Source organism: Nesoenas mayeri (genome assembly GCF_963082525.1).
Source record: "Nesoenas mayeri genome assembly, chromosome: 4".
In the NCBI taxonomy this organism is placed as follows: domain Eukaryota; kingdom Metazoa; phylum Chordata; class Aves; order Columbiformes; family Columbidae; genus Nesoenas; species Nesoenas mayeri.
The window spans coordinates 39,622,341-39,643,815 of NC_137540.1; positions in this window are offsets into that span (position 1 = coordinate 39,622,341).

Consider the following 21,475-nt stretch of genomic DNA (forward strand, 5'->3'; position numbering starts at 1 on the left):
TATTATATTGGCCAGTGGTTTATTAAAGAATGGATCATGCATTTTTCTCTATATATTGATCTAATTAGCCTTATTCCTTCAAATGTTGGCTATTCTTGGGATCCTGAAACAACATTATCTCAGAAAAACGGATATATTTTTGGTTGAGGATGGAAAAACACTGACGTATTTTTTGGATTTCAAAAATTAGGATCAACTCCAATTAACATTCAGAGTGGACAATATGGTGACAGAAGGCCTAAAGTACAGAGATGCTGTCCATGCCATTTACAATGTTCTGTTTAGATATTTTCCTTAGAGATCAAATTTGCCAGTTCTTTCTTAGTTCAAGCATGAACAGATTTTCTTCTTTCAGCTGTATTTAAATAAGGTAAACAGGTTTTGACTGTGTGTGATTATACTATTCTAATTGTTGCGAGGAACTACTCTGTAAAAATATATTTTTAATTTGCATAACATGTAGGACTAATATGGGACCAATTTTTAGCCCAAAACTTAATTAGAGAATTGAAATACTAAACAGTTGTGACACTAGGCAAAAGGGTTTTTTGAGCAAGCCAAGAAATGTGAAATTTGAGAATGATAAGCTCCTCAGCCACAGACATGAAGACAAAATAATAGATTAAAATCAAGTAATTATACATGAGCTTACACAAGGAGTCAGAACATGGGTGTAGAAAAACGTCTGGACACTAAGGATCCAATGCACTAATCATTTACTAATTTTGTATACTACTACGATAAGTAGGTCCACAACTGCTAGAGAACTGATCAAGGCAGTAAATAGCAAATGCAGCTTTTGCAGGATCAGTTGTTTTGGCAGACCTGCGTAGCGTTTGCAGATTTCCCATTTTTATGTCTTGAAACGTTTTTGTTTGAAGTCTGTCAGTTATGTTTTGCCTATTATATCTTAGGCCTAATAAGATACTTTCCTGTCCTTGATGCTGAATGTACAACTTCGTAACTTTTCAAAATTTCTTTAATTACTAGCGAGCTATAAAGTAAAAATCCTAAATTATTCTGGGGTGCCTAGACATTTTGGAAATATTTTCCCAAAATTGTGGATGTTTTTCAATGTGCTACACTTCTTTGAAAAGAAACAAAACCCAAACCTGCAGGTCATTCTTTTTTATTGCCCTCTGGAACAAAACAGAAACATGCAAGTGATGGTAAATGTCAAAACCAACATTTTCCCAGAATTGTTAAAAATGTCCTGATATTTTGGTGAGAAAAGATTCAGGAAAAGAAACTTTTGAATGACATGTTTACAGACTGTTATTTCATAACCAGAATAATAAATATTTCAAACAGATAGTTCCCTTTACCCAATCTAATAATGACACCTTGCTAGAGATACTGGCTTATCAGTAAGAAACTAAGAATTTATCAGTCCAACTTCATTAAATAAATTTTATATCATACATTGCACAAAATCAAGCTCTATCATTGGGATTATTGTTACCTTCATGAGTTTTAGGAAGGTCAAGGATTAAGCAGGCTTGGAGAATGATCTGACCTTTCAGTGCAATTCTGCTCGCACCAAAATCTTTAGCTGTCGGATTCACAGCTGTGGGTTTCTCAGGAGGTTGCCACAAAGTAGGTTTATGTATGGTATTATCCATACCTGATTTTGTCTAGCTCTGAAATAAATCTTAACAGAATAGCTGTTTTGAAAAGCAATGTGAAAATCATAGTAACATGCAAATTTTTCCATATTTGAATGGTTTTTGTTACAAAATAGGAACTAGAGCTGAAAAATCAACAAAATTAAAAAGAAAAAGTATAGACCGAGATTAATGTTTATGTTTATAGGAAGAAAAGGCTTGATGTTAATATGACTAGTTGAAAATTTCACATAAAACCTTTTTTTCTAAGGTTTTTGATTTCATCTTTTCATGAAAATGCCCATAAACAAAACATTTTCAGCCAAAAGCTTGTCTGTTTTTGGTTATTTGGGAGGGCGGAGGTTGAGGAAGAATTAAAATTCTACAATATGGGTCTAGGAGTGCTCTTCTGCACTTGGTTATGTATATTTAAGACATATCTCCCTCCTGGCGTGATTTGCAACACAATAATGGGGCTATGTTGAGAAACCCACACTATTGCTCTCTACTTAAATTCCCAGAATTGTCAATCTGGCAGCTCTCAGAGCAGAACATTTACATAATTTTTAAATTATAGACAATTGTACAAATCCCTTCTCCATCAAAGGACCAGTTTCTTTCCCCACCCTCCCCCTGAAGTCAATAGCAAAGTGTCCTTTCTCAGCAGTGGAAACAAAAGTGTCTTGGTTATACTTACAGAACAGCATGGGATGCTTAAAATCATTATATTTTTTATTTTGCCTAATACTATGGTATTTGAGAAAGTATGTTAGTAATGGGGATGCTATAACCAGTAGCTACAAAGCCTTTGATAGTAAGCACTGTTCAGGGAGAGCGTATTTGATAACTATTGATAGAATGCTAAGAAATAAAAATAAACAGGTAATGAAGGATTTTTGGATTTGCAAAACTGCAGAATCCTGTGACTTGAGATGCAAAGAGGTTTCCAAGAAAACTATTAATTGTTGTTGTTGATGGTTTGGTGTTTTTTTGTGTGTGTGGTTTTGTTTGTTTTTGGTTTGGTTTGGTTTGGTTTGGCTTGGTTTGTTGTTTTTTTTTTTTTTGTGAGGCAAAATCAACGTTTTCCTAAATTAATGTAAATTGCAATTGTCAACCAAGGAAACACAATTTCCCTGATGCCTCCTTTCTGTTTCCATCAACCCTTGAGCTATATGAGAATTACATTCTTTACAACTGTTAGTATGAAACAACACAGGATTGTTCTTATCGGTCACTGTGTACTGTGAATTTTTTTAACCAAATTGTAGACAGATGGACAGGCAGATGCAAATATGAATGACTTACTGCTCATTTCATTTCAGACAGCAATGTAAGCACGTGTGTGTATGTGTAAGTGATATACAAAGTTTATATGTAGGTCCACATATTGTGTCTCACTGGTGTTTGGCATGTAACTGTGAGACAAACAAGTGGGACAGAGAGCTTAATTGTTTTTTCTATACTTTTATATAATGATTCACAAAAGTGTTTAGTTATAAAAAGCTAAATCCAAATGCTTTTCCTTTTGCTAAAGCAGCAGTTCATAGGAAAAGGGAAAACAAACAAACCCAGCAACTTTTCTTTGATTTTACTGCAGGATACATGCTCAGTTGCTCTTCTTGTGATGAATAAATAATACCCACGGTGCCGTGTAGCAGTGGACCTTGCCCCTTTTTGTAGTTAACCAGTGAAAAAGGCCGCATCTGCTTATTCTCAGACATTAATGCAGCTAAAGGAATAAGACATCAGAGGCCTGTGAATGAGAAGGTTTTTTTAAATTTACAAAGCATTTGCTCCTGAATCCACCTCAGCCAGTTTGGGAAAAGCGCTTTTGGCACCAAGTCACCCTTCAGGGAAAGACTGATAATGATCACTAAAGACATACTACGGGCTCCTGCCCCACTCACTTCAAAGGCCTTCTCTCTTAATCAACATTAAATCATCATTTTGCCTTGGATATAGGGACAGCTGTACACAATCTATTTGTTTTAAAACAGATTAGGAATGGGTTTTCTGCCAGAGTATAAGCTGCATGATAAATGTACTTTAAAGACATAACTAGGAAAAACATTGCTCCCTTCGTTAGCTAGATCCGATACTAGCTGAGAACACACAGTGTTGTCCTAGGATTGGATCCGTACTCAGTTGTTCAGCAATCCCCAAGAGCACTCAGGAAATACGACAAGTCAAAAAAATCAAGTGTCTGTTGATCTTAGCTGTGCATTCTGTTGAGTTGTTCATGAACAGCAATAGTAAAAGTCATAGCAAGTAGTGTAGGATCTTCTAGACCTTCTGCTTTCTTCTTCCTTTGCTTTAACCTTAGAGGTGCCCTATTTCATCCACTGACAGTCTCACAAGGTGACAACAAAGGCTTTTTATTACCCAAATAAAAGCTGCTAGTCAGATACTTGTTAAATAATTAAGTAAAAGCCCTAAATTACAGGGAAAAAAAAATCCCTCCTGTTGATCCATACTAGAGATATTTTTACACAGTTGCTAAGCGTCTCTCTACAAGATACATTTCTTAGGTGATATAAATATGCCGATGTGCACAATTTAAAAAAAAATCTAGAAACAAGGCATATTTCCAGAGTAGGATAGGATGTATTGGAAAGCAGTGGTTCCAGAAAAATTCCTGGAAGTCAAAATGAGTACCCAAATGAACATCACTCCCAGTACAACTTTGTGGTGAAATGAGCTACACTGTTTTTCAATGTGCAGAGACAATATTGATGTTGGAATACTGTAATGAGGTTTTTTTGTCCACTTTTTAAAGAGATAATGAAAAATTAAAATGAGCGTATAAAAATATTACAAAGGATGTGTCTCACAATGAGGAACTTAGAATGTCCAATCTGTATTATTTAAAAAAACCCAAACAAAATGACAACAAAAAAAACCCAGCAAGTTTGATCACCAGATTGATTATATGACACTAGTTCCTTCATGGAGAGTAAACAGTTTATAATCCTTTACATATTAGATAAACACAAAACGTATTTCAGAGAGTGGAACCTGAAGTGAGACAAATTCAAATAAAAAATGAGGTCCAGCTTCTAAGAGGGACAAGTAGAAAAATCTGTCAAATGATCTGGACCCTTCTGCCCTTGTTCCTTCTCTTGCTGTCTCTAAGCCAAAACCAGCCATTGTTTTGGTGGGTGTGCCTTCAACAAGCAGAAGCTGTTTTAATTCAAGTTGTAGTCTGTTCAGAAAGAGCTGACTAAAATGTAATGTATTCTGAATTAAGAGCGATCTAACTAGATGGAGCGACCTAACAGTCTGTCTCGAGCTGACACTTTCCTCTCAGATTCTTGGTTCAAGTACAGGTGCCACTGCATGCCTGGCATTTTCATGTGGCTTCCTTAACTGAGAATGAATTAGAGACCTGTGTGAGTGAATTGGCATGCCCAGGGGTGGCACGAGTTACACAAACTGTATACGTGCAAGGGATAAGGACTTCTGTATCTACACAGAATGACAATAGTGCCCACCTATTAAGAGGATATTGTTCATTTCTAAAAACACTCGTTGTTGTTCAGCCCCTTTTCTAAATCCAAGAAAATAAATTACTAAGAAGAAAATTTCAGATTTTTTAATGCTTTTATGATAAATCACAGTTCTGCCTTAACCACTTCACCTCTCCTTAAATATTCATTTCAAAGTGAAGAATGTCTGTTCTTGATGCACTTATGGCAAAGTTCAGACCATTCTACTCTAAAAGAAGTCTAACTGATCAATATTTCTCTCTATTATATATGGCAGTGCTATTTTGTGATAAAGATAATATAAGAGAAGCCAGCTTGCCAGAAAAGTGGAACTCAGTGTAACAAGGCAGATACAGGACCACTGACTTCAGTTTTCACATTGTGTTCATCACATGGTGGATAGGGAGTAAATGAGAAATGCAGCCTAACTACTTTATGTCAGTGCTGTCACAAGGAATATTAGACTTCCAAGAGGCTGCTGCCAGGCATGGGAATAAAGGGAGAAAAAAGGGTAACTAAATTCAATTTTAGCTAGCAAACAGTAGAAGGTAACAGGTAAGCAAAGGGAGATGAGGATATAAATGGAATATAAACCCAGTACATTTTTTTTTTTTAAATAGCGATTAAAGATTGCAGTGAGAAAATGCTGGTACATTGGAGCAGAAGGCACCACACTGCATGTGGAAAAACTGTTCCTGGCTGGAAAAAGGCTTCACTAAGTAGTGCAATGCAGAAGTATTATTCTGGGTAAAGGAAGGCCAGTGCCTTGTTCTCCCAGAGAACCTATTTCTCAGTGGATGAGATGCATCAGATGATTTAACTAGCAAGCAGGATCCAAGGAAGGAAAAAGCATATAAAATGAATCGCATGCATTTGAAAAACAACAGAATGCAAATCAAGGCAACACAAATTAAAGAGAGAGGGAGAAAGTTACTTTAGGGGTTTTATCCCCCTCCCCGCTGCTCACAGGATACAAGCTATTTCCTTTGACTTTGCAATAGTAATTTCAGAATGCTACTTCTGGCACTGTCTGAGCTGCATGTATTTTCAGCACTTGGCAAGAAGACATTTAGAAGATAGAGGTTGTTCTTTTACTTGAGAAAGGGAGTTAGACTTCTTGCACTGTGACAGTAGATAATGCATTTCTCCACTGAGGTCACTATTGCATAAACAGTAAATTTGGCATTTCCTAATTTTTTGCTCCTTGACTTTGCAATCTAAATAACTTTCTTCTCTTCATTGAGTAATTATCCACATGGAGTCCATTTTTATTGTGTGCGTGCTCATGGCTAGCTTCAGCCACAGAGAGCACATATAATCCAAGAATGGACTACATGTGCATAACACATTTCAAAGAAGTATAGTTTCTGAGAGGTAAATAACTCCTTACTAATGTACATTTTGCTGTGCCATATTGAGAAAATTAAGATGGAATTCTCCAACCACTGCCAATGCAAATTACTGATCTTTCATAATATGCACTGGATAGACCCAGTTCTGATTTCTCAACAAATTTTCACTACTAAATAACTTTACAAGGTAATTTGAGACACCTGGTAATTTGATATGACTGAAGAATTGTGTTTCTTTTTAAAGTACATAAAGCTGACTAAAGATTCAAAAATTAATTTCCAATAATGTATGCCAGTGTATTATATTTCTAAGATAACTATATCCTATGTTATAAAAAATGCTAAGCAGCATGACCAACAATAATGGCAAGTGGAAAGGCTATGGTTTTGATTTATGAAAGCAGTTATAGGACATACGAATAGCCATACTGGATTAGATCAAAGCCCCAGTCTGTAACGGTGACCAGTAGCAGATGTTATGGCAGTATAAGAAAGAGATGGTAACCCCCCCTTTTCTGTGCAGTCAGACACCATAAGTTTATACCACCAGGCTTTCCTGCAGAGGGGCAGATATGCAAGAGGTAACAACTGGCCGATGTCTTTACCTATTTGTTGACAGAACTCTCCGTCTTCCAGAATTCTGTTTCATGTTGTGAAAGATTGCATTCTTTTGACGGAAGATGGAAAGAGGTTTTACAGATCACTGTTATTCACTGAGTAAAGAATATCATCCTCTTCAGAGGACCTATGACATGCTGAATGCCAAGATCAAGCAAAAAACCCAAAATGTAAATCTGACTTCGTCCCTATAATATCTAGCGAAACTGCTGAGATCACTGGGCATCTGCCATCTTTCAGTGTCAGTATATAAAACTCACAGACCCAGCCAGATAACTGACCCTTATTGAACTGACAAATTGTAACTTTGATTTTTAGTTTTATCTAGTATTAAAGTTAAAAGTAAGACTCAATTTAAGAAAAATAGAACATTTAAAACGTATACATTTTTAATCACTGAATTATGTCATTTCTTCCTTGTAGAACACATATTGTACTGGGTCATAAGAAATATATTTTTTAGTAGTTTATGTATATCAGGGTTTTCCTCTGTCAGTAACTATACTTTTGAAAAATAAGTAGCCTTAAAAAAATTCAGATTCATTCATAGTTCCACTTTAAAGTAGTGGCCAATGACTACCAACATGCCGTATCACAAAGCTTGGGGACTCAAATATATACCTGTTGGACACAATGAAGAAAAAGGAAGGAATCAAAATCATGCCTAAACTGTACCTAGTTTGGATCTTGTCCCTTTACAGATCTGATGAAGAGAATCTGAGCATGCAGGCTTGTTCATATTCTGAACATTATCATACAATGAGAAGATCAGAGCTTCAAACCGCAGTGGAGGCGCTTGAATTCATCGATGTATCTGGGTACTAGCTTAGAGGGAATATCAGGTCTTGTCTAGAAATAGTACAGCAAAGTGAGTTGCTGTTCAAGTCTTTCAGTTCACATGCCTGCCTAGGCGAGAAAGAGTTAAACATGAGTTAGGGATGCATGTGAAAATATATGGGTGAAATAGGATAAAAAAAAAGTCTCTTCTAGCTTGAGCCACTCCATCTGTTCCCTTAATTCAGTGGCAGACCTTGACTGGACCCTGGGATCTGCTAGTCCCACACTTCATACAACTTCTCTCTGTAAATTAAGTTGTTGGCTTGTGTTGCCGAGGGTTTAGGAAGGTGAGTGATGACCTTGGTTTGAGTATGTTTGTATAGAAACATGTCACTGCTGCATGATGTCTTTCCTCCAGGGACATAGGGCCCAATACTAACCATTTGTTAAGAAAATACCAAAGCTAAACATATCCAGTGTATGAAAGGATCCAACACCCTTGCCAAGTGTAACTTTCACTCATCTTTGAAACATCAATGTACACTATATTTTAAAGGTTATTTTTAGCACTTGTCTTTTAAACTGTTTCCCATCTGATGTTAACATCTTGCATCTTAAAACTAATATGAGTTATTTTTATTATTAAAATGGGAAATCTCTTTAATATATTGTAGTATGGCAATATGTTCAATATATGTTTTTAAAAGGAGATCTAAAATAGTATTTATTTTCAAGAATGAGGACATGTAATTCCAGAGAAGCCACACAATGCTTTCAAGTTCTATGTTTCTTTATATAGCAAAGATTAAAAATACAATTTTAAGGAGGATATAGCTCTTCTTTTTCCATCCTCCCTGCAGTATTTTCCCGGCAGTCATCTAAGTTCCTGAGTTCTGGTGCATGTGTGTTGATGTTTTGAGTATTGATTGTGGTTGTTCAATTGTGTGAGAAATTTGTGTTGTTAAATGACAAGTTACCTGCAGCATTTATTTTGAAACAAGGCATTCAGTCAGATTGGTAGTTTTCCTTAGTTTGTGAAGTCCACAAGAAAATGTGAGCAGATAAATTTGGATTAGAACTCTATTTTTGAAGCCAGGTAGTCTTAAAACTGAATTCCTAACTGTGGATTTAGATCCAAACTTTAGGCATCTGAGTCTGAATATGTTGGCCTTGTTTAATATTCCTATTCGGATTGATTAATGTACAGTCAGGATGTTTTTCCATACAGACAGTCTATAAACGTTACCTTTCTAAAGTTCAGCCCATACTTACTTGTTATATCTTTAAATAATTTGTCTTCCTTCCCTAGACTCTTTAAATATTTCAGCCTATTTTAGGTTGTGAAACAGTTATGAAGTTATTGATTCAGTGCTAGAGCTTCTCACAGGTATGAAGGGTAGCTGGTGCCGGGGCGGGGGGACAGCCTTTGTTTAAACAGGAAAGAACAAAATCTTAACACTACCAGAGTCAATGGGAGCTTTGCCACTGGCTTTCACGTGCCCTGGATTTTACCCAGAGAGCCAGCTTTGGTCTTAAGTGATGTAAATCAAGTGTGACTGCACCAAAGACCGTGAGGGTGCAAAATGCAGAACTGGTATGGGAAAGGAAATCAGACCGAAAACATTCAGAAGAACTATGAAAAGCTGGTCAGAGGAAAGTACCTATATTAGAGGAGGGCATATTTTAATGTTTTCTCCCTTGCAAAATTTTCTCTAAGAACGTGTTTCAGGAAAGATGGCCTATCATCATGTGGAGCCATTCCTTGTGGATGCGTCATAGGAAGTAAATGATAAGAATGCTCTATCTGTTAGTTTTTTTCCTCTCCCACAATGAATGACTAAAGAAGTCACCTAAAACTGATCATGAACCATTTTTAAATGTCTTTTTTCCTCTACATGTAAACTATCTTTTTGTCATGTCTGAACTTCTAAAAATTACTAAGCCCTGCTCACTCTAACATAAACAGAAACCACCAACACATTACAGTTGTTTCTCTATTGCAATTGTGCCCTTTAATTTCTTCTATTTAAAGAATTATATTAGTTAGAAATGACAATGTAAGGAATGCACTCAAGCTCTTAGGCTGAAAATAGTCTTTATTTACAACCAGTTTCATATAATTTTTTGGAAGCTGTCATTCCATTACTTTTCATGTAAGTCAAAGAAGAAAAATGTATTTGAGTAGAAGAATGGGAAGGTCGTTTCATTCAAGAAAAAGCCTACGCTTTATTCAGGCCAGCCCTGAAGAACAGAATAAAAGATTGGACAGATATCTGGAGAAATATTCCAAATGTTTTCTGGGTGAGCAAACACTTTTAATTTAATAAATTAATACACCGTTAAATAAACAGAATAAAATGTTAAGTGCATTTTGTTTTACACTGAGCAGAAAGAGGAAAATAACAAACCCTTTTAACAGCAGCCAAGATATTATTCCCAAAATAACTTCAAGAGATGCAAAAAGCCTGTGTCTTAAGAAGGCCACAGCTAGACCTCCTTTGGCATAGGTGAAATGCTCTGTGGGAGCTGGGTGCAAACTACCTGTACCCACCTCCTTCAGGAATACAACTCCACTTTGTGACAATTGTCAGACTTTAGTGGAATGAACCCCAAACCTTCTCTTAACACCAAAAATGTCTCTGAATTTGATATTTCCTGTTGGAAAAAAAAAATGCACTGAAGGGGTTTATGCGAAACCCAAGGTGGTGCCAGACAAGCTCCGGAGGTGTGTGCTGGGGCTGATTACCAGACAGATTTTAGTTTTAACTAGCATGTTAACCTGTGAGTTGTAGCAGTTGAGGAGGTGGGCCGTGGTCCAGGGAAGGTTTCTTTCTAAGCAGACAATTGCGTGGGTGAGGTGGTCACCTCTGAAGCTGCCTCAGCTTGAGGAGTCAAAGCATGTAAGACTGGGGCTCTGCCTTTCCAACAGAGAGCAGAGCCCTTCATTCTCTGTTCAGTTGGTCAGAGCTCAGATTTCAGTATCTCTCTCTATCTTACTGTGGCCTATTTTCCTTCAGCAAAAAGTTTTGTTAATTTTCTGCTTCAGAAAGGAGACATACACAAAAGTATTCCACAGATTACAAAGACCTCACCCCTTGGGCTAGCAACAAATGCCATAACATGGCTAAAGACTGGAAACATCAGAGGCTGAAGATGTGCCAGATCTATAGTACAAACACTTCAGACTTTTTCTGCGGCAGAAACTCCTCATTTAGCAGAGACTCTACACCTGCTTGGAGAGGGAAGGTCAATCTCTACTTTACATCATTCCAATTGCTACACAGGTTGAACATCTTTGCATGGTAGCTGGAAAACAGCTGTTCCTTCTGCTTCTCTATTTCTTGCTCTGTTTCCTGCCACTGCCTCTTGCTGCCAGGTCTGAGGAAGAACGAGATTCTCCTGGGGCAATGGTTAAATATAAGGCATGAGGAACCACTTGAATATATTTCCCTTTGTTTCTATTTCTCTAAGAATTCTGGTAGATAACAAAAGGAAAGAAGCAAAGAGGACAATAGGCTCCATTTTTAAAAGAGATGATAGTACAAAAGGTCAGCATTATCTTGCTCCTCTTCTTTCTCTGGGTTCTGCAAGTCTGGTGTTACTACAACAGATTTTTTACAATATGTTAGCTTACCTCAGTTCAACAACAAAAGCTTCCTTTCCTTAGGGCTTGTTACTGTGTGCTCCAAGACAGGGGAAAGGTGAATGGGCTAAACAAAGTCTGTTTATATGTGACACTTTAAGTGAATTTACAACCCTGCCTGAAGACCCAAATGAGGTCTTGTGTACAAGAGCTCCCTGTGTGGCTAGTTGCCTATTTGTCAAATATTTGAATTTTTAAACTGATTGATGCAAATTTGAGAAAATATTGGTTTCATCTGTATCTTTATATCTTGTGGGATTTTGCTACTCTTTCTCCTGAAAACCCAGCAGTAAAGTAACATCTCTTATAATTCAATTTATTTCTTCTTACATTCATCATTTGTATTGTAACCTTGCTGAATTATTTTTTGCTTCGGTTAGTACCAGCATCTGTAGGGGCTGTGCATTTCCATAGCCACAAGGCCTGAGCAACCAGAGGGACTAAATCGAAGACTAGTGGCAGGATGAATATCTTGAATATCTTTTTGCTGTGTGTTTCTTAATGCTGACTGTAGACAAATATGAGAAAAACAAGTTATATGCTGAACACTTCAGTTTTATTTAAATATTTTGGAGTAAAATGGTATACCTGTGTTCACTACGTCCTTTTATTTTTTTTTTGTTATTTAAGTGGATTTCTGACTTATACAATTATGTCACCTCCAGATCCTCACTAGAATTAATTGTTCCGGTAAAGAATCAAAAGTGTGACCCTGTACTGCTTGCAAACAGGAAAATAATGGTTTGAAATTTTAAACCAGATTTTCTCCAAAAGTATTTTTAGGTACATTTTTGAGGGAAAGTCTGCAGATGTCAGTCAGTGTTCATGTACATGCCTGTGACTGTATTTGTTTTATTAAGGGTTTAATATTGCTTCTCAGTATTTCAAAGCTGTAGGCAAAGATGTTAATGAAAAAGATATATTTCTATGTCAAGTACATAACTTTGTAAACAGAAAACAGGCAGAACTTTCAAAATCCAGATTTGGACCCATTTTTTTCAAAAGCTGATAATTTATTCTCCTTTGCCTCCTTTTAGAGATGAAATTAATGTGTGAAACTGGTGCAATTAGTGTCTGAATTTGTTACACCATTTTCCCAACCCAGGGTGTCCAAATTTGTATTCTGATGGACTTGTTTTCTAACAGATGATGAGAATGTCTCCTGGCAGGCTTTCCGAGTTTTCGTACACTATGTTTTGGTGATAATTTTCTGTCTCTGTTAAGATTTAAGAAAATCCCACAGCAGGAGTACTTAAAGAACAGGTACTCCTCTGCTCTTTTCCTTTAGAATAAAATTCAAGTTCAGTTTTAATTTTATTACTCTCTCCCTTCCCTGTCTGGCAATCTCCTGGAGAAAAGCTGGCATCTGGGGCCATTAAGGTAACCCCAAGATCGCATTGCTGTGAAGCAGAGGGAGACAGAGCAGAGGGAATGAGCAAGAGCTGGCGAAGAAACTCCTGTGGAAGGGAAGAAATCAGGTCAGCTCCCTCTGAATCTGTTTTCCTCCTAGGCTGTCTTGGGGCACTATATATGCAGAAAACCCCTCACCTCTTGAAACAGGGAGGGTGAAAATGTAGGCCAGATCAGATGTGCTGGTTTCCATTACCAAACCAAAAGCAGCATTTGGTCCTGCCTGTGCAGTCCTGGAGCTTTCGGATAAAATATCAATGTTCAGTAGTTGAACCATGATAAGAAAGACAAGGAGGGTTTTGGTCTCTGAACGACAATAAACCTTTGAAATTATATGTAAAATCAACATTAAAGCGATGTTGAATTTGATAAACCTTCAGTTTGAAAATGGAATCACCCAATTTATACTCTCGTATCTTTATACAATCTGAACTCTACTATCTTAACTCTGTTATAATGTGTATGTGTGTTAGGATGTGATTTTTACCTTTGCTAACTCACAAGCTGTGAAAATGGTCAGTGTAAAATTTATAACATGGTGGTGAGTTGCACAGATACAGACAAAGAATTTCCCAGCATGTAAACACTTGTGCTAAATTTGAAACAATGACCTCTCAGTTTAAAATATTTTTGGATACGTAACTTAAGATCTGAATTAAAGATGAAATTTTTTTTAAGTCCCCTGTAAGAGTCACAGAGATTTTAGAACTTGAGAACAAAGTGCATAATGCAATCAGAAGCTAAGACAGTAGTAATTTGTTATAAGTCTGTTAATGCTTTCCAAACTCAGAAAGTAATGATTTCAGCCATCTGATTTCTGTAGCGACAGCAGGGTGCTAAAATTTATTAAGCACAACAGAAATTATCACAATACGTTCCAACCATGCTGAAATAATAATTGAAGATAATTTCTCCACTGTGTATCTTGTTAAATAATGATCTTGGGAGAAAATATGGAGATAAGTAAGAGAAATTAACTTAATACAATATTAAATCAGTTGTTTCCTATTAATCTTACAGAAAATTGTAATGAAAATTTAAGAGTTGTAATGACCAATAACAAATTTTCTTTGCTTCCTTTTGATTCAACACTTTCTTAGTTGAAATTGATAGCTTCTGAATAGCATAGTGTATATAATAGCAGTTTATTTCAGGGGTTTCTAATGCCACCTAGTGGCTACCCTCTCCTCCCCGTCCCCCTCTCCCCCCGCCCCCGTCCCGTACTAGTTCTTGAAAGATTTTCAGTTGTCTGGAGCAAATAAATTTGTTTACTGACAAGTGTGGGAGTGATGCAAATTATTTATTTTTTTTACACATACAAAGAAGAAAGACATGAAGCTAAGTTTCCTCATTATATGGATTAAAATTATTTCAGTAACTAAGATCTCCCCCAGCTGACCTAAATTCAGATGCATATAGAACTTGGTAATGAACACTACTTAGAAAAAGAGAAGCTATACAAATGTGCTTTTTTTCTTGTTGTTCAAAGCAGTTGATACGTATTTGACATGAATCTGTCTTGCCTGAGTTTTAATCTTATCTAGTTCTCTCTGATTTCTGTCAAATTGATTCATTTTTACTAATGGAGAAAACCTGCTTCTACTCTTACAAAAAGAGTGAGGAGTTCATGTTGGTCTTGACAAGGTAGGTTGAGACAAATGGTAAGAAACATGAGGTGTTCAGTTCTTGTGAGTCTTTCTCAACAACGGTAAATAAAAAACAATTTTCTGAGCGTTTGGTGTTGCACATTCGCACCTTATAGTTAAAACAGAAATACTTCTTACTTATGCCGATATAAAATCCAAGGGCTCACTGAAGCCAGTGGAACTGTTCATGTTTATGGAGATAAGACTTCCTGTAAATAAAATGAGAACCAAGTCCACAAACTTGAATAAAGTCCAGAAGTTTTTCTTTGTACCTGGTCTCATGTGGATAATACAGTACTATAATATAGATTATAATACATAACACCTGCATTTAAGAGCTCCTTGTGTCAGAGTTTCACTTCTCCACAAAATGATTTTTTAAAATATCCTTCCTTTCCGCCATGTAAGTTGCTTTTGTTTGTTTCTTTGTTTCATTATAAGGTAAAATATGAGATTTTTTTATTTTGGAAGTTCTATTTTAATGACAAGTAAAAACTGTAAGCGTTAGTTTTGCCTCCTCTCCTTCAACAAAAATGGTGTGTTCTGAGTGATAACCACTCCTCGTTTTAAAATAAACCACACAGTTTTGTCTTGGCAGACATTCAGCTCTAGAAGACTTATCTGCTTGTAAAGTTTTCCTTTGCATACATGGTTACTCAGTTTAAATACATTTTTAAAGTATGGAGTAAACTACAGAATGGAAAAAAGTGTGAAAGCTTTGATATATATTGTATCTTTACTATGTGTGTATGGAGTTAACTCTCTCTTTCCTGGTAAATGACTCCCCGAGGCTTGGTATGTCTTTTCAGAGTCACAAGAACTGCCCATCTGAAACTCAGTCTTCTTCAATTGGAGCCTCTTTTGAGGACTGCTATGAGCCCGACATGGGACTTGGACACATGCATTAATTTTCCCATTCAGTCAAAGGCTTCCTGTATAATCTTGGCTAGTTCACTTAAGCTCAGATTTTCAAAGTTATTAAAATACTTTAAGAGGTAGCTTTAAAATACTCTTCTGCCTCAGTTTTCCACCCATAAGATAACATGCTCCACAGTAGCACTTCTTTTCCCCATCTTGTGCTCATTTATGGATAGTATTTAGGAAGAGCAAAGCACTTACCTGGATTTTGTCTCTGCAAATCCCTCTGAAAGACTGCAAGTTCTTGGAGTTTCTATCTGTGTTTTCACATGAGGATCTACTTCAGTGAGGATGAGGAGACCCCATACTGGGTTTAGACTTGGAGTTGTGGCCACGTTTCAAGCAGTAAAATAAAACAGGAAACCAATGTGAATGGTCATTCTTCAAACTGAGTATGGCTTATTCACACTGAAACTTTTAGTTGCAGAATAAGCAATTACAATGATTGTACCCTGAAAAATGAACACAGCTGATGGAAGAGACAGTACACTATGGCGACTTTATCAAGGCTGTCTGCCAGTCCTGCATCCATGCTTGCTCGACAGCTCAAGAACAGGAGCTAAGCTGGTGTCCTTGGAAACAGCAGTATCTCTCCAGCAATCACTGATGGAAAGTAGACCCAGTGAGAACCAGCAGTGGCTTGCCATTTCAGTTTTCTTACTTAAATGCCATTGATCTGTCTACCTAGATATGTGTGTACATGTGCATACGTATATAGATAGAAAAATTTTAATGAAAAAAAAAAAAGAATGTCCAGATTCCTAGTTCACAAGGCAAATTTTCAGTGTCCTCTTGCATTATTTCTTGAAGTGTTTCAAAGTTCATCATTCCTATAGGCTTTAGTAAGCACATAAATTTAAAATTCTGGTTTTGTTCTTTTTTTTTTTTCCACTTCTTTTATTCTCTCTACAGGCATTTTTCCACTGCATGCCCTGCCTATGGTAATGCAATAACAATCTTTGAAGCACACTTAAAGTGGTTTATCTATACCATATTCCGGATTGAGTGTTATCATTTTTTGCTGAGTGAATTTAAAAAGGGGGTGGGGAGTGGTGGTATTATTATCTTTTAAGGGGAAACACAACTTGCAAATGTAAGGTTTTTTCTCAAATAGCACAAGAAAAAAAAACCCTCTTGGGTTATACATTTAAACTCTGTTGTGTTTCATCATTATGAAATGTACAAACACCTTAATTTTAGGTGTGGTAGTAGCCCACTGCATAATTTGCTTGATTAAAGGCAGGAGTTAATAGAAATTTGAAGTCACTTTACAACTCAGTAATGAGTTAAGTTTCTTGTGTGCTCTATGCTGCCAGTTTAAGCTGCGGCTTAGAGTTAGGCACTATTGCCAGGTAGCTGGTATACTGCTCCTGCAGTGTGGTCACTCTCCAGCCAAACGTAAACTTTTCCAGTGTGAGCATTGCAGTGGCCACCTTTAAGCTACAGAAGCCTAAGAAAAATTTCTGTAAGGACATAACATAAAAAAATCTCAACAGCTAATTGATAGAGTGAGAGGGTCACAGGGAAATGCTGGTCACTTGGATACCTGAGATTGTAAATATCTTTCTGAAATATTATGACATTTGTAGGGCTACAGTGAGTGAGCAAAGAAAGAGAATGAGGCACATTGGAAAAGATTGAAACAGTCAAGGTACAGAGAAGTTTGTGCTTCTAGTTGCTCTCTAACAGGGTCTGTGATTAATGATGTTTTCTTTTCCTGAGTTTCCGGGTTGCCAGGGATATAGATGGTCACCACAGCAGCCCTCTGGGATGAACTAAGGCAAGTTCAGGAGTTTTGCCTCTGCATAGGAAGAGAACTGGGTCCTGTTCAGATCCTCGCCAGAAAGCTGCCCCCAGTACTGTAACCAGTACCATATTGGGTACTGCAAAGATTTTCTTAATGGCTTAGGATATTTTGAAAAATGGGAAAGATTATTTTATTCAACAAAACCGGACATGATGCTGGACTTTCACTTCTCTGCTGTCATCTGGAGGTGTAAAATCAATACTACAGCCACTTCTGAGATGTCTGTGTTACCAGCTGGTGGTATGCAGTTTATGTCCTAGGCAGCTCTGGGCAGCAAAGTCTTGCTGAAGTTCATTTGGGTTTAGCACATTTGCTCGCGACTGAGGAGATGGGCACCTCCCTGTCCTGGATGCATTTGCTCTGCGTGAGCTATTCCCTGCTCTAATAGTGTATCGAGAGGAAGATGAAGATGTGTTGCCTGCTCATCATCATTGCCGTGACCCAGAGACAGAAAAGTGTTATCAGGCTTCCAGCTTCTACCTTCACATCTTCTCTCAGTACTAACGAAGTAGCACATAAAGTCTAACATTGAGCAAAGTGCATAATTGAAGTGAGTAGGCACCTGAGCAATCCCTTCCCTCCTCAATGAGGCACAGCACGTGTTTAAATTCTATTGAAGCCTGTTGGACTTAAACACATCCTTAAAGTTTGGTGCAGTTGAAAGGCAGACATGGAGAATGAAATTAAAAAAAGGCAAATCTCCCTGTTAGCTTAGCAAAGGGCTGACTGCACAGCCTCTGTGTGTGGATTCTAGCTGCAGTATTCTACTTATAAAAACATCCTGATACAGATAAATAACATCTATTACAGAGGACTGCCGTGATTCGCAGGTAGTTTAGGATTTAGTTACATCCTAATTGTCTTCATTCCCCAGAAGATTTGCCAAAGTTGCATACTAGGCACAAATGTGTCTTTCCTCCCACGAATTTTTGCCCCAGTGCCAGTATTTGACAGAGACAGAGAAATGTCAGTCTACTCTGGAGATAGTTTGCATTTGGAATGGATCTTTTCTGGAAACTCATTCTCCAGGTAAATTAACTTTCCTAAAAATGCTCTCAGTCACTAAGTTTGAGAAGGAAAGTGAAGTGCAATCCCAGGCTCAAGAGAAAAAAAACAAACACAAAAACCAAAACCCAACTTCTTTAAAAAAAAAAAATTCCCCCAAATTAACACCACCACTTATTTTCCACTAGTTGACAATTCTGAAACCTCCTCTGGGAACAGCAAGTCATGCTGCTGAGCTGGGGAAGAAAAAGGCACCAGTGCTATCAGGCCCCTTGGGTACTGTACTGCTTTGCTCTCTGATGGCATGCAGTTCATTTCCTGACCTCTGGAGAGATGGCAGGGGAAAAAAATAAAAAAGAAAGAAAACTCTTAATGTTAAGGAACGTACATGCAGTTCAACTTGAAATATAGAGAAGACAGTCTTTCAAAAGTTGTAGCTGTATTTAGCATCAGAGTTCATGAGATCCACATGTCCCATCCTCTTTTTCTACAAATCCCAGAGGAGAAAAAAACATTTATTATGATAGCCTGGAAGGAAAAAAAAAATGTCTGTTCATCAATTTCCCCCTTTTTTAAGAGATAACCACTGACTGTACCCGTATGTTATCTTTATCCTGAGGCAGCAAATTTATCATAATTTATTCTGGTATATTCTAAATTTACCATGTTGATTACCACTGTATAAACAACGTCTGGCATTTGCCTCAGCCAAAGAATTGAGGCTGGCGCTGATTTGGAGTAGAGATCTGTGGAAGAGCTTCAATTTACTGAAGTGGCTGTAATATCAGTACAAACACCAGAGATAGATAGCTAAGGATACGGTGGTTTTAAAAGCAAAAAAAATAAGGATTCTTCTCCTATGTAATGCTAATGAGCCACTTACCGAAATGTATCTGTTTGGAGAAGGAAGTCCAAATGACACAAGGTTAAAGAACATTAGAAAGTGGTCTGCAAGTATAGCTGACTGGACTCTCTCATGGAAAAGCTGCTCTTAAGGCTTCTTAGGGATCAGCGGGTAAGGGTTAAGAAAATCTTTCTGTAATTACTGCATACAAATATAAGTAATGTGAAAGCATTCTTGTAAGGTTGGACTAAAACCAGTCCTAATCTTGGGGACTAAAATGGATTTTAAAGGAGGACAAGAAAAGGGCAGGGAGAGCCCTAACTAGAGATAAATTTCTGTTTACAGGAAAAAAAAAAAATATTATTTGATCAATTAGCCAAACTATGCATTTACTGAAAAATAACTGATATCACATACAAGCAAGTAGGTGGAGCAAATCTTGTTTCTGTTCTCTCAAGCAGTTTCAAGGTGACTTTTCCTCACAGCTCTTCAACCATAATTTTAATTTATGTGGCAATTTCTGAAATTAAAGTCTAAATTTATGAGCAAAACTTATAAATAACATGATGAGTTCTTTATAAAATAGCATATTCAGGATTTAATTTATTTTAATCTTTCTTGATATCCTGTTTCTCTGCTGCCCTGTGCAGCATACTTACTCCAGAACACGACTTCTGCATTAAGGCTATGAGTGAACCGTGCCTGACTTTAATGAGGCAGGAAAAGTCTAATTGACTTACCTGGCCAGAATTTCCCTCTGGTCTTTTTTTATTTCTGTGAGACATACCCAGACAAGGTACAATGTATATGTATTAGTTTTATTAATAAAAAGTTAAAAAGCCCCACTGATTACAATATTCAACAGCTTATTCCTGGTTCAATTATGGGTTTTGTACAGTGAAAAAAAAAAAAGAAAAAAAAGAAAAAAAAAAGAAGACACTAACTTGCCATTTCAGAGCTCTAGCATTAGATGATTAAAATGAAAAATTAGCTCCTGCTATGTGTGGAGTTCACACTGTCATGATCTGTGTGAACATGAGAGCTTTTGGGCAAGAAGTGTATGTACAAGCTTAGCAAATGCATTTTTGGAAGCATCTTGGAAAGTCTGTCTCTAATATTCCGTGGTTTTGTTTGGAATTTTTTTATCTTTGTTTAATAGTGTTAAGGAAATCCAGACGTGAGCTATGTTTCTGATTTTCTAAGTTAAGATAGAAAGATAATCTCAAATCGTTTTCCTCCAGCTTGGCACTTTCTACTGATTCTGCTGTACACTGCTCTTCTTCCCTTACAGAGAATGCTTAAATTTAATATCAAAACACGACTCATTGTTAAACAACAGTGAAGGAAATGGGCAAGGTTATTTACAGTGTTATCAATGAATGTACTTTTCTCTGTTTTCAAAGACACAATGCATCCTAAGGGGATGTGAGGATGCCAATGTAACTTCTACATAAGAGACAGTGTCAGAAAATTCTATTTGCCTTTAGACCACAATTGTCCTGAAGCTCATGTGTACCTTCAATTACTTGAATTACACAAGTGGTTTCCTAAACTCATGTCATTGATTGCTTTGTGGATCAAACTGGACTGAACAAAATCTTGCAGGACTCAGTATTAGAATGTATTTTTCGTGTCTCAGTACTCAGTTCTGTGATTTCAGCCTCTATTCAGCATCTTTGATTCAAGCTACCCACAGGTAAGCAACACAGTGTATCTTCCAAATGAGAACAACAGGAAAACACAGGGAATTTAGTGTAAATAGATAAATAAGATAAATTTCAGCACAATTCCAAAGCATCTTTTGTGGCTGTTAACATATGAGTAGTAAACTCACGGGCTTGACCCAGCTAAGTGTAGGAGTGTGCACTGAGCTTCGAGCATGTCGCCTTACCTGTAACATTACGTACTTGAAAGTAAGCACTGTGTTTCAATGATTTGATTTCTAAAGTATAAAGTGTATAAAGTAAGGTGACTTCCATTTTAAATCCAGAGAAAGTTGTTAATTTTGGACTTTTCTTTTACAGGATTATATTCTGATATAGAGCACTCCGCATGATATTGAAGTACTATGAAATCTGATTTTTTTTTTTTTCCCAGTACCTGTCAACCAGAAAATGAGGTGATTATAAGATGAGGTGAAATTGTACGTTTTTTTACTTTGAATTATTTGCTGGTGTCCTGAAAGAAAGCTATAAAACCCTCTAATTGCAGGCCAATCAGCCTCCTAACTCTGTACGTATGCAAGGTAGGAAAGAAAACAAGAATATCAGGATTCTGCACCAGCAGTGGTTGACTCCTTGGTTCCTTGCAGCACAGATTTAAATGTTTCCTTGTGGAGCATGGCCAAAGATGTTTGGGACAGTCAA